At 35.8% G+C, this 13,551-nt stretch overlaps 1 protein-coding gene across 6 annotated transcripts in view; it reads left to right on the forward strand.

The window, feature by feature from the left end:
- The window catches only part of SOX6 (SRY-box transcription factor 6), a 625,392-nt gene that overhangs the window by 264,438 nt on the left and 347,403 nt on the right, over positions 1-13,551 (forward strand). The gene's annotated exons all lie outside the window — the stretch shown is intronic.

Below are 13,551 nucleotides of genomic sequence, written 5' to 3' on the forward strand. Positions count from 1 at the left end.
TATATATATATATATATTATTAATATACTAGTCACTGGGAAATCTTGGAAAATGGTTTGTGATTTCATTTTTGTCCATTACTAGGTCACCTTGCCAGAAGATATTTAATTTAATTTTGGAGGGAATTTTGTTATCTTATTCTTTCAATGCCTGAATTTAAGGTGGTGAACTTGATAATAGCACAGAATAGGTATAATCAAATAAAGTATGGCTGTGTGTTAATATTGAAAAACTGTATTAAGCAAACATGTCTATGTGAATGAGGTCATATGGTGAATACATCTTCAGTGAGGAAATGTGGGTATTTATCAATTTTAATAGTTATTCTTGATTTATAATAATGTTTTTCTCACTTACGTGCTTATATATTAATTTCAAAAGGACATACAAAACTCTCGAGTATCATTTAATCAGACTGCAGGAGTTTTCCCTAAAGGTAGAAACAACAAGATCAAATACATGCCGTGTATTAACCAGCTTTTCCATGGTAAATTCCACCTTTAATCATCAAAACAGAAACCATAGCAATGACAGTGTCTAGTTTAAGCAAAAATATCCAATTTTTTAGTGTCTAGAATTGACCAAAAAAACCCCAAACATATTTCATTTGATTAGGAATTTTAAACCTTACTTTATATTTATTAACTTTTGGTGAAGTTAATGAAAAATATTTTAAGTGGGCAATTAGGCAAAGTTTTATTTTGTAATAAATAAAGTAATATTTTAAAATGCCTTTACTACTAATAACATATATTTAAATTCTTGCTCTATGCTTAATGTTTCAAAACCAATTCAAGGACTTGATTTCATAATTGATGGATGCATACACTTTTATTTTTCAGATGATTTTCAGACATAACTAGTGCTCTGGAGCAATAGGTGAGATGTAGGGGATTGGAAGAAACATAAGACTTTTCTAGACTAACTTTAGATTGAAAGGGAATCATCATTATGAAATTAGATCCGCTGGAAGATTTATTTTCCTTGAATAGAGGGAAGAGAGATGTTATAATAAAGTAGGACTAAAAGTTTGTTTTTCTGACTGAACTTGAGTTGTTCTTTTTATACCTCCAAGATAGCATGGGTGACATAGATATCCAATCACTGCCACTAGTTTTGGGGTAATAGACATTAGGGCTATGTTTTATTTTTATTTCAACAAATATTAATGTAGTGCCTACTCTGGGTGCAGCATTCTACTATGTGCTGGCAGTATAGTTGTGAACAAAACATGCATGGTGATGCCTTCATGGAGTTTATATCTAGGAGAGGGAATAGAAATGAAATAAAAATGCATTCATAAATACGTAAGTGTAATATGTGTTAAAATTGTGATATGCGTTAGGAAGAAAAAGAACGGAATGCTATGTGAGAGCATAATGGGATAAACCTAATTTAGAATGGATAGATAGGAATGCCCCCTCTGACCTAAGGATGATAGGAACTAGCCAGGCAAAGAATAGAAGAAAGAATAAAAATAGCAGGGGGAATGACATATTTAAGGTTAGAAAAAAATACAGCTGAGTTTCAGGAAATTCAAGATGGTCTTTGTGGCTGGAGTGTAATGAGTGAGGATGCAATGTGGCATCAGATATGGTTGGGAAGATTGGTAGAGGCTATATCCAACCAGGCCATGTAGATAACGTTATGAAAGCTAGATTTGATTCTAAGTGCGATGGAAAGGCATTGAAAGGTTTAAGAATATTTCAAACAGATAATTCTGGCTGTGGTATGAATGGATGGAAGGGAAGCAGTGAAAGGAGGAAGACCTATGGGAGGCTATTTCAGAAGTCCAGGTAAGAGACGATAGTGACTTGGATTAGTATGGAAGCCAACAGGATAGAGAGAAAGGATGGGTTCAAGGTACATTTTTGCTTTTATGCCAAGTACAGTCATGGGCAGATAAAAATAACTGAACTGGAAAACATAGATTGAGGCAGAAATAATACAGTTCAAATTTTACTTCTTTAGAGAACACTTTATTTTTCTTAGTAAAATTTTGTGTGTATCTTGGCAAGTGCTAAATTCTTAAAGTTATACGATTTAAAATTTTGTCAGAAAATAGATATTAATAATTTGCTTACCAAATTTATATGAAATGGGATTTATGGTAGTATAAAATAGTTGAAATTTACAAATATGTGATATATTAGTCTAAAAGAAATCATTCTTTCTGAAAATGTTTTCAAACTTTCACTCTCTTTTGATATCAAGCATTGCTTTCCACTGGACCCTTTGTGTATTCTGAATGTCTGGAAGCCAAAATATTTTGTTTTAATTCCCATTCTATAATATTTCCCAGCTGTGTACTTATATGGTATAATAAAAGGATTTAACAAATGGGAAATAGCAGCTGCATTTGGAAATTCCCTTTGTGCTCCCTTTTCATTGGATAGATTCAATACTGTATAACAACTGTAACAATCAGACCTGTAATGACTTATACTGCAAGTATCATATCACCAAACAATTTTTCTTTACAGGAAAGAAAAACAATAGAAGAATTTTAGGTTTCTGAGCCATCCTGCAAACCTACATAGTGTGTGTGTGTGTGTGTGTGTGTGTGTGTGTGTGTGTGTGTGTGTTGGAATGAGGTGGAAGGACTGTGACTAAAGTAAATTTAATAAATATTTTACCTCATTCTACTTTCAAATAAATTTGAAGTCCAAAAGGTTTAATATGAAGTTATGTGAAACTTGTAGTTCTCCTCAATGGATCATATCAGTTACTTACTGTAATTGAACTCCATAAAATAGTTGTGGGGAAATACATTTAAGAAAGTCTAAAAAACAACAACAAAAATTCTATCAGCACCTATTCAGTTTCCATTGTTATTTACTTTTGGGGACAGCCTTCACTCACAAACAGTTAGAAACGGGCACTAAAAATTTCTTATCTACTGGGTTCAGGAAGGGTTTTACTTTGAAATAGCAAGACCACAGAGGAGCTTTTCTGTAAGTGGGGTAAAGACAAAGTAGAGAAGTTCTGCTAATCCCCACTTCCTGATTTAGAAAAAAAAATCTTTAAATGTTAAAATTCTGATTATTTTGGGGTGGCACTTCAATCAAATATGAGACCACACAGTTTCAAACAAGGAAAATAATTCATTATGGCATAAACAAAGTAGAAGAATAGAAATTTTAGAGATTGGCATTCAAAGGCCAATTTGAGATAACAGAGTTTTAGACTCTGATTTTAATTACAATTCCTTACATTACAGACACCAAAACGTTCAATTTTAAATTTAGTGTGCAGTGTTAATTGATAAGGTCCATTGGAAGGCCGAAAAGTTAGTGTGAATAAGAATTCATACATTGTTCATTATATACAATCACTACTCTCTTCATTACGTTGCCCGTGTATCAGTACTTTTTTAGCGGACGAATATTGACACCGTCCCCTGAAACATGTTTTTGTTCCCATTAGAACTGACTCGTTAAGGCAGGAATAAATGCACATATTTTTTTCATGGAAAAAAAGTGTATATAGTGCATTATTCTTTATAGCATTAGCAAGCATGGAGGAACATTTTGTGGTAATGGCACTGTGGTCTAATTACCTGATAAAGATTCCTTGAGTCTATAGCGCCAACTAAGTTCCAGGAACAGGGAGTTTCTTGTGAATAAGACAGATGAGATCCCTGCTATCATGGAACTTAAATTTTAGTAGTGTGACAAACAATAAAGAAGTTTCACAGAGTGAGAATTTCAGACAATGATAAGTGCAATGAAGAAAATCAAATAAGGAAATGTAATTGAGATGATGAGTACTTTCAACAGTCCTGGGAGGTCTTTTTGAAGAGGTGACATTTGAGTTGAGATTAGAATAACGAGAAGGAGTCAAACATGCAAAAATCTGGGGGAAGACACCCAGCTAGACAGAGTCTATGGTAAGTGCAAAAGCCTTTTGGTTGGTGTGTTTGAGCCACAGAGTGGCTTGCGTGGAATGGGTGAGGGAGAGAATGGTGTGAGGCAAAATCAAGGAGGCAGGCAGGTGACAAACACTATGGGGCATCACAGGGTACAGTGAGATATTTGGACTTTACCTCAAGTTGCAAGAGGAGGCCACTGGAAGATTTAAAACAAGAGACTAACATGATTTATGTTTTTAAAAGATCACATGGGCTTCCGGGTAGAGAACGGATTATGGGAGGTAACTCCAGAAACAGGGACACCTATGAGGAAAATGTGCTGTAGTGCAGGTGAGAGTTGGATGATAACTGGAAGAGTGAACAGTTAGGGAGGTTATCCTTGGAGGAGTTCCCATAGAGGCTGAAGATGATGAAATTCACACAGAGGGTGAGGAGCATATTTTAAGTCATGTACATGTGGGCAGGAATTTATTCCAGAATGACCAGGAGATGAAGTTGCTGAGACCAGGGAAAGGGGAGAAGGTAGTCTTGCTCCTGGACAGACAATGGTCCCATGGGAGGATAGGAGCTTTTTACCTAAGAGGGAGATACTGGGGGTGCCCCAAAAGTGGATACACGTGACTTCTATTCATCTTTTGTTATCGATGTATATTGAGTATCACAATTTTCATACATTTTTTTCCTTTCTTAAAATATGTATACATTTTCTTGGCACCCTCTGTATTTGCAGGTGACTTCTGGGGTAGGTCATGGGGATGTGGGCAAGGCATCAAATATCTCTTACGAGACCCGAAAAGTGGCAACAAGATTGTAAGTGGGACATTTTGCGCACATGTGCACTTACATGCTTGCTTATACTGACGTATATGTGAAGCCATAATGGGATTATGTACATCTGGCTTTTAACTACTAGTCCACTTAAGTAGAAATAACCATGCTGGGCTTTTAGCCCCAGAATATCGGAGCTCCTTCTTTTGGAGACATAGTTAAATTCCCCCAAGTGAGTTTTATCTTGTAGAAAAGCTTGAAAAATAATTTTTCTGCTATAAATAAAAGATGCCAATAATGCCCTTTGTTATAACTGAAAGAAAATAGTAATCGACATGTTGAGATATTTAATAAATAACTGTCGGGAACAATACTTTCTTGCTTGCAAACAATTCTCCTCTCTGCCTTTCTGGCTTTCAGTCCAATGAAGTTGCTAATCAACTCTGGAGAGTTTTGTGTAGTTCACTTGGAGTCATAAAAATTCTGGTGTGGACTTTGTACCGTTTCAGGGACTGGAGCTGTTTTCATTATGTGATAACATAGTCCAGGAATTTTAAGTGAGGATTTAATCCTCCTCAGCCGTGCTTTATGTTGTGACAGGTTTTTAGAAGATTTCTAATTGTGTTGTCTTTTAAAAGATTTTACACACTGGAATTGTTGACAGTTTGGGGTAAAATTTAATCATTTAAGATAGAAGGCAGCATCCACATGAAATTTATTTCCTCACTTTTGTCAAGACTGTACTTTAGAAAGTGTAGTGAAGCCCACTAGCTCACTTAGTCCTGACTAACTTATAGTCCTAACACCTAAGGCAAGGTTTGTGTACATCTTTTTGGTACCTGATTGGTCTGCGAAGCACTGAAAAAAAAATCCATGAACTAGCACGGTTTAGACTTTTAGAGAAATTTAGTTACTACTCCTTCATTTTAGAATTTTGGAAATTCATTTAATTTAAGTAAAGTTTAAACCTAGACTTCTGGTAACAAGGTGAAAATGTCCATCTGTCCCCCTGTGTCATGAAACAGCATTCTTCAGGCAGCCCTGTAGGAAATTTCCTATTTTCTATAAACGTGAAACTTATTAGCATACAGTAATCTCTTCTTAAAACTATTTCAGAAATTTAATGATAGAAATTTACTTACAATTTGAACCAAAAAATAAAACCGTATTTTATTGCATGATGTGGATAGTGAAATGGACAACTAATGTTGTCTAATGTTAACATATTGATCACCTTCATATTTTCTCACCCTTGTTATGTGCATTATTTCATTCCTACTATTTTTTTTAAAAATGCTATTTTTTTAAAAAAATGATTATTTGGAAAAAAAGTTCCCAAACCTGGGTTATATAAATGAAACAAAATGATTACTCATACGCTACTTGGAAATATCTCAATGTTTATGGTAGTTTGAGTTATTTTATCATTATTCTTAATGATATAATACACCTTTCTAAAATGCGTTTTGGAAAAGTTTTCTTACTTGCCTAGCATATTATCAACATTTTTATCAAAAGCAGAAACATTAACATGCTCTGGTATAGTTGGCTTTTTCCCCTTGGGCAAGAAGGAATCAGGTATGCATGCTGATTAACACACTCCAATCATTAACATGTGATTATGTGGGCTGCATACTGAGCACCTACCAAAATAGAAAAATCCAGTTCTTCGCTACCTCTGTGCAGAGACTTTTTGCATTTCTTTGGTATTTTGACAGGTCAAGAAAAATCAGACCCCAGTGTCTTTTCATTTTTTTTTTCAGTGTAATACAATTGTGTATAGAGGATGTTTTCAAGGAGACGAGATACACCATGTTTGTTTTTGTTTAGTGTTTCCAGTAGCTGGGGCTTGCAGAGCACTGACAGTAACCTGAACCTCTGAACAAATTCCATTACCGACATTCACTTACAATGTACAACATTCCTTCATGTTCATAAGGAATATCTTTTCTGGGATTTGGCCAGTATTCCCTTAATTTGCTTCATTTTCATGTGATACCTTTATGGATCATAAATATTTTGTTTTCCTTTCTTTCACTGATATGCTGCTCGGGCATACCTCACAGTGATGCCAGGGCTGCTCCGGTGGTTGGACGTCTCCTGTCTCCTATCCATATGCAAATATTCCTTCATGTCCTAAGTGTAGCTTGGGCTCCATAGCATTTCCAGACAGTTAGGGAAAGTCACTTTTTGATAATTCCTTAAAATAACTTGATTGCTAATAGAATATCTGGTATGATCTAATCTAGCAGAACAGTTTGAGCAGGCCTATTCCACTCAGCTTTTATTTTTCTCATAAATTCAAATGGCATTTAAACATAGTGGAAGGCTTTTTTTTTAAATGGCTTCTTGTCATAATTGGTTCATACTAATCAATGAAAGCTGATTTAGGGACACCAATAACTTTTTGATTAAAGCAAACTCCAAAAGCACATTTTAGTCTATAGGTAGTACTGAATAATGTAGTTTCTTATTTAGAATTCCTTCTTGTCCAATGATGATCTGGGTACATCACTATAATGAAATATAACTGGAATAAAGAAATAGGCACACTTCTGTAATGCTTCTAAGTACCATGTCAAAAATATAATGTGTATATGATATAGCTTGAAGTCTTTACATGACTAAGTTGAACTTTTTATGATTAGAATGAGATGTGAACCTTAAGGTCCTTTTAGATTAGCATGAATAAGATGGTGATGACTGAACAGGAAGCATATTTCTTTACGGATTGTGTTTTCACTTCTCCAGGTCTACTTTCTTTCTTTAATTTGGAGAGGGTTGCTTTCCATAAAGGTAACATGAACATAACGAACCCTGCTCCCCTCATTCATTTGGAGATGAGATTGAAAGGGCTTGCCCTGATTATTGAGTCAGAGCACCTGCTTTAAGCAGGAAAGACCCTACTCTGTTCCTTCCAGGAACACATCTAATCTTTCTTGAACGCACCTAATGAATGTGCCTTAATTACCATGATATGCAAATTATCCCACTGTTTGATTGTCCTCTGCAATAAGAAGTTTTCCTTGCTTTCCAAGAGAAGTGTAACCTTTTTAAAGAAGAACAACTTCCAGGTATTATTCCTTTTGTTAATATAGTTGTCAAGGTGATGACATATTTATTTATTTATTTATTTATTTATTTTTATTTATTTATTATTATTTTTTTAAAAGATTTTTATTGGGGAATTGGGGGATGGGAACAGTGCTGGGGAATTGGGGGAAGGGGAACAGAAGTTGCTGTCCTTTTGTTCTTCAGTCTAGTTGTGGAGGACGTTGCTTCACTGGCCCAATTGGCACCATCACTGTGCTCTTCCCGGGCGAGGCAGATCAGTTGCCAGCTTCCGGACGGCTGCTCACTGCGGCTGCTGGCCACTCACGCTGGCTGCTGGCTACACACGGTAGCCCATGGCAATCCATTGCAGCAGGGGCTGCAGCCTACGCCGTTGCAGGTGACTCCGGCAGCCCAGCTCCAGGTTGAGCTGTTGTTCAGCATCTTAGCTGTAGAGGGTGCAGTGTCACTGGCCCTCATAGGTGAGATCCCAACCAGGGCCCTCTGGCGTCCCAAGCCAGCTCTTAACCAACGTGCCACTCAGCCGGCCCGTGATGACATATTTATTTTTTATACTATTAACCTTCTAAATAATGTATTGGTGTTGCTACATTCCCATGGCCTCTAGGCATTTTTCTAGGTGATGCAAATTGAGTTCAATAATATATCTCTTTGTAAACCACATTCTCAAATCCAAAGTATAAATTACAAACCTTTGCTAATAAAATTTTACAATCAGGTAAAAATTAGAAATGAATATTTATGCATTTCATTTATCATATTTCATTAGCACCCTAGAAAATGGGAAGCGTTATCTAATAAAATGATTGAAAATTATTTTGTAAACTTTTGCTTTCATTGTAATTTAACTCTGATTTATTTTTACTGCCAGTGTACTGAGAGTACCTAGAATTCAATATTCTCAAGTTCATCAAACTTCTGGGAAGAAATGTGCCCTCATTCAAGCCTAGATAGATTATGGTAGTATAACAGAGGAGATTCGTTTACTTAGAAACGCAAAGAATTAGAAAATTTTTAGCAATTACTGTTACTCAGGAACTTTTTGATTAGTTTCAGTGGTAAATTGGTAACTTTTTACATAAACATTGGTTAGCCAGGATTAAGCTAAGTAATCCATGAATACATTGAGAAAATTTTTGCTCTTGAATTCAGAGTTAATATTAAGCCTTCAGTTGTATTAACTTATTTTGTACCTGTATGCTTCTACCAAAGATGACACTTATTTTTTTTTGTTCTCACAATGCTATGTTTTGTATGTGAAATTGATTGTAGTTTATTTAGTTTGTTTTCTGAAATTGACAGTAAGTTCAGTGTTCAGCTCTCCTTTTGGCTTTTCTCTTGGATCCATGAGTAGGGACACAGTAGGGCAAGGAGTCAGTCTGAATCTGGGTTTTGGGGTATTTAAAAGTTAAAAGAGAAAAATAAAAATTCACACCTCCTGCCCCCTCCAGAGAGGAAGCGTGGCCTCCATGATTGTAACTAAGTCATCAGTCCAAGGTTGTGTGTTGCCTTCAGGTAAAGCAACGCACAGCTTCCAGACATGGGGGACACCTGATGACTTCTACCTGCTGTTTTGTGATCAGTTGGTGATATTTTTGTGCCTAGCTTCCCTTTCCCTGGAAATGTAAATACAGATAGATAGATGATAGATGATAGATAGATAGATAGGTGTTTTATGATTACTGGGCATGAGCTCAGTGAAGAGAGGAGATGGTTGTGCCCACAGAGTGGCCACGAGCGCTCAGCATGTATGACATACAGAGCAATCTGCTCTCTAGTCACTGTTCCCAGACAAACTAGACCATGAAAGGACTTCACTGTTAATAAGGCAGAATATCTATTAAGAAACATATGGGTCTGAGAGACCTTGAATGGGCTGTGGTAATTTTTTTGTTTGTTTTATTAGTTTTCAGGTGTACAAAGCAACTTAATAATTAGACATTTATACCCCTCACAAAGTGATAACTCCCCTCCCCCAAGCTACTACCCCTCTTATATAGCTGTTACATCATATATATATGATATATATATATATCATATATACATATATATAATATATTATATATATGTATATATATATATATATATCTTATATAGCTGTTACAATACCACTGGCTATCTTCCTTTTGCTATACTCCACCTCCCGTGACTATATATATATATATATATATATATATATATATATATATATACACACACACACTCACACACATACATATGTATATATATACACATATATATTTATTTATATTTTCTTATAGTTGACCTACAGTATTATTCCACTTCAGCTTCAGGTGTACAGCGCAGTGGTCAGGCATCTACACAGTCTATGAAGTCATCCCCTGATAAGTCCAGTACCCACCCTGTGGTACTGTTTGTTTGTTTGTTTTTTTAGCTGAGCCATCCTGCCACCTGTTGGCAGCTCAACGACAGCTCAGCTTAGGCCAGGAATCGAACCGCTGTTGCTCAGAGCTCACACTCTTGAGCGAGCTCTTAACCAACTGAGCCATTCAGCCGGCTCCTCTGTGGTACTTTTTAATGTTAAGATTTGTGAGGTATCAAGAGCATACTCTGAGCTATTTCTGTGACTCCAACCTAATCATTTAAGAATAGACACCCAAGACACAGGTAAATAATCACATTGATCTTTGTTTCTGGGATCTCCTTACTACCTTTTTTCTTAGTGGGTTCCAACTACCTTGCTTTTTTTCTAAGAGTTTTATATCTTATTTTTTATTTTCACTGAAGCTACTCATACCCTTGAAAGATTGTAGATTCCTCTGCCCCGCACTGGCCCCAGTTTCTGTCTTGAATTAGGCACAAGTTTCCCAGAAACTGGATTAAACAGTATTTCAACGGATCACTTGCATCATACTACAAGCACTCCTTTTCCCTCCCGACACTTTGTGTCATACAATAGGCACCTGGTACCTTGAGTCTCCTATTTTCAAGGCTACTTCCCTATTTTGGTAGAGGGTGGGTGGGAGGTTACTTCGCCTTCTTTGCTTCAGACACTTAATTCTGATATCTGGGGTTTGTCCACCATCTCAAAATTCTCTTCATTATTTCTCATTTGGATGATGCTTATGCAAATGGGCGACCTGACTGATATCTGGATTTTGTGATGTGCGTATAATTTAAGCTTCCACCATAGCCCTCAATTCACTTAAAGCATACTAGCTTCTTTTATATGAAAAAATAACCTTTTAATTTTTTAAGTGCACTGGTGTCTCTCAGATAGGGAAGAAAAGAAGAAAAGAAAGCAACTGTAATGGAGGAGAGCGTGTGGAGAATAAACTTGACACTAGAGTAAGCAGTTACCTCTTAAGCAAAGCTCTGTGGAATCATTTGAGATTACATGCATAGAAACTTATTCTTTTTTTTTTTTTTAGCTGAGCCATCCTGCCACCTGTTGGCAGCTCAGCAGCAGCTCAACTCAGGCCAGGAATCAAACCAGCGACCCTGTTGCTCAGAGCTCACACTCTTGAGCGAGCTCTTAACCAACTGAGCCACTCGCCAGCCCTTAGAAACTTATTCTTGAAGAACTTGTCCAATTCTACTTCTCTAACTTCTGCATAATCATACTTCTTCTTCTCTAATGCCTTATATTGTCAAAAACAAACAAAAAACAACACAGCCAAACAAAAAACAAAAACATATTCTTTTGATTCAGTAGAAATATTTTCCCTGGGATTATTTAAAGGAAACATAATTTAAAGGAAAGGCTGTTACCTCATAGAATGCCTATATTCACCTCTGCCACTAATTTACTCTGTGATTTTAGGAAAGTCACTTTTTATCTCCAGACTTCAATTTCCTTATCTCAAAAGTTAAAAATTTGAACTATAATCACCAAGTCTTTTGCTACTTCTAAATTTCTTGGTTTCAAGGTTAAAATTGTCTTAGCCAGTTTGGCCTAGCCAGGTAATGGAACCATTACCAAAAACTTACAAAGTGTTCTCATCTGTGAGGCTGCCTGTCCCATGGCATTAGATCTCTAAAGTATGATGTCCCTGAGGTGGTGATTGTGTGCCTTAATTCTTTGTTGTGTAGACAATGTTGTGCACATCATTTCAGGGCGCTGTTCTTTTAAGAGCGATAGAGAAACAAATTGGAGCATACTCAGGGGAGGATGATCAGGGTGGCTGGACCATGTCTTAGGAGGAAGAAGTGAAGAAAACCGGGACATTTTGCATAGAAAAAGGAAAGAAACAAGGTTGCTGTAATAACTGTGTGTGTGTTTTGAAAGTGCTGCTGTTCTAAATGTTTCCATGGGATGGAAATGTTCCCATGGGTTGAGTAGGATTCACATTCCCATAAATAAGAATGTTTGACAACCCTCCAAAGATGGAATGGACTGCTTTGAAGAGCTGCTAAACCTTCTATTAGTGGAGGTATTTAAAGAGAGGCAAAAATGTTACTTGTCAGGGAATTTGTAATAGCCCTCATCACTATTGCCACCGTCATTTAATGAATACTTGTATGTAACAGGTACTGTTCTAAGTGTTTTATTTTTATTAATTCATTTAATTTTCACAACACTGTGAGGTAGGCTCTGTACTGCTATTATTACCGCTCCCATTTTATAGCTGAGGAAATTAAGGCACAGAGAGATTATCTAACTTGTCTGGAGTTATATGGGAGGTAGATGAAAAAGCTGGGATTTAACTAGAAAATCTGGCCTAGAGATTCTATACGCTGTTAACTATTATGCCACCTTTTCTTGTACAGGGGATTCACGTATAAACGAGGTTGAGCAATTGGATTTTTGAGGAATGTTGAATCTTGAGATTTGATTCTGTATGTGTGAAGCTGATAGTGTATAGATGATGCAAAGCTTTTCTATGTGCTTGTCTTGACAAGTTTGGAGACTTTAAGTTTTTTCTGTATTTATTCTGTTCACTATATTTACTTCCATTTATTAAATATGGTGATGAGGCCATTTAAAAAAATATTTGGAAAATTTTTCTTTGAATCAAAGTAACATTTTAAAAACAATGGCTTTTTCTTCTTAGACTTTAGGAGTCGTGACTTTTGAGCAAATATTGGTAACAAATCTATATTATACATCATGAATACATTTGTTATTATTGAACAGTATAGTAATAGCATAAAGTGGCATGATGCTATACCAAATTTGAGAATGCTATGTAAATTTAACATATTCTATCAAGTATAAGTTTTAATAAAAGAGAAAAATAATGCACTTTGTTTCACTATTAGAGCAAATGATACTTTTGTCAGGAATAAATTATTGGTAATTGGAACCAAACTCAGTATTTTCATTTATATAAGCCTTTTTAAACCAATGCTTTTCCTTAAACTATGTCACATTAGAGAAAAACATACTTTTTACTCTGAGAAAGAAACTATAAATGTTAGCAGTTTAGTTTTCAGCATATTAAAAAGGTTAGATTTCTTTTGTTAGCAAGACGTTATTGGAACCTAGATTAGGTAAAGCCTTTTCTGTCAGCCACCCAATAACACTGCAGTAGAATGCCTCTTATATAGCACAGTTGCAGGTGGCTTTTGGTTCATCCAAAAAAAAAAAGTTTGTTTAAAGCGGGGAATCAGAAAAAACAATACATACTGGATTGTCAGAAAAGTCATGATGCATTTTTGCAACGAAAAACATAGAACAAATACATCATGACTTTTCCGACAACCCAAATTATAGTATATGTGTAGTATAACTTAATATATTAATCACTATCATGGTTGAGTTGCCAGTACATGGTGACTTAAAATAAACAAAACAACTTTTAGTTGGTTTTATCATTGTTTTTAATTTCCTTACAGACATTGCTTCCTTTAATTCCCTTCATCAGCAGACTACCAGG

Source organism: Hipposideros armiger, unplaced genomic scaffold (assembly GCF_001890085.2).
Source record: "Hipposideros armiger isolate ML-2016 unplaced genomic scaffold, ASM189008v1 scaffold_181, whole genome shotgun sequence".
Lineage (NCBI taxonomy): Eukaryota > Metazoa > Chordata > Mammalia > Chiroptera > Hipposideridae > Hipposideros > Hipposideros armiger.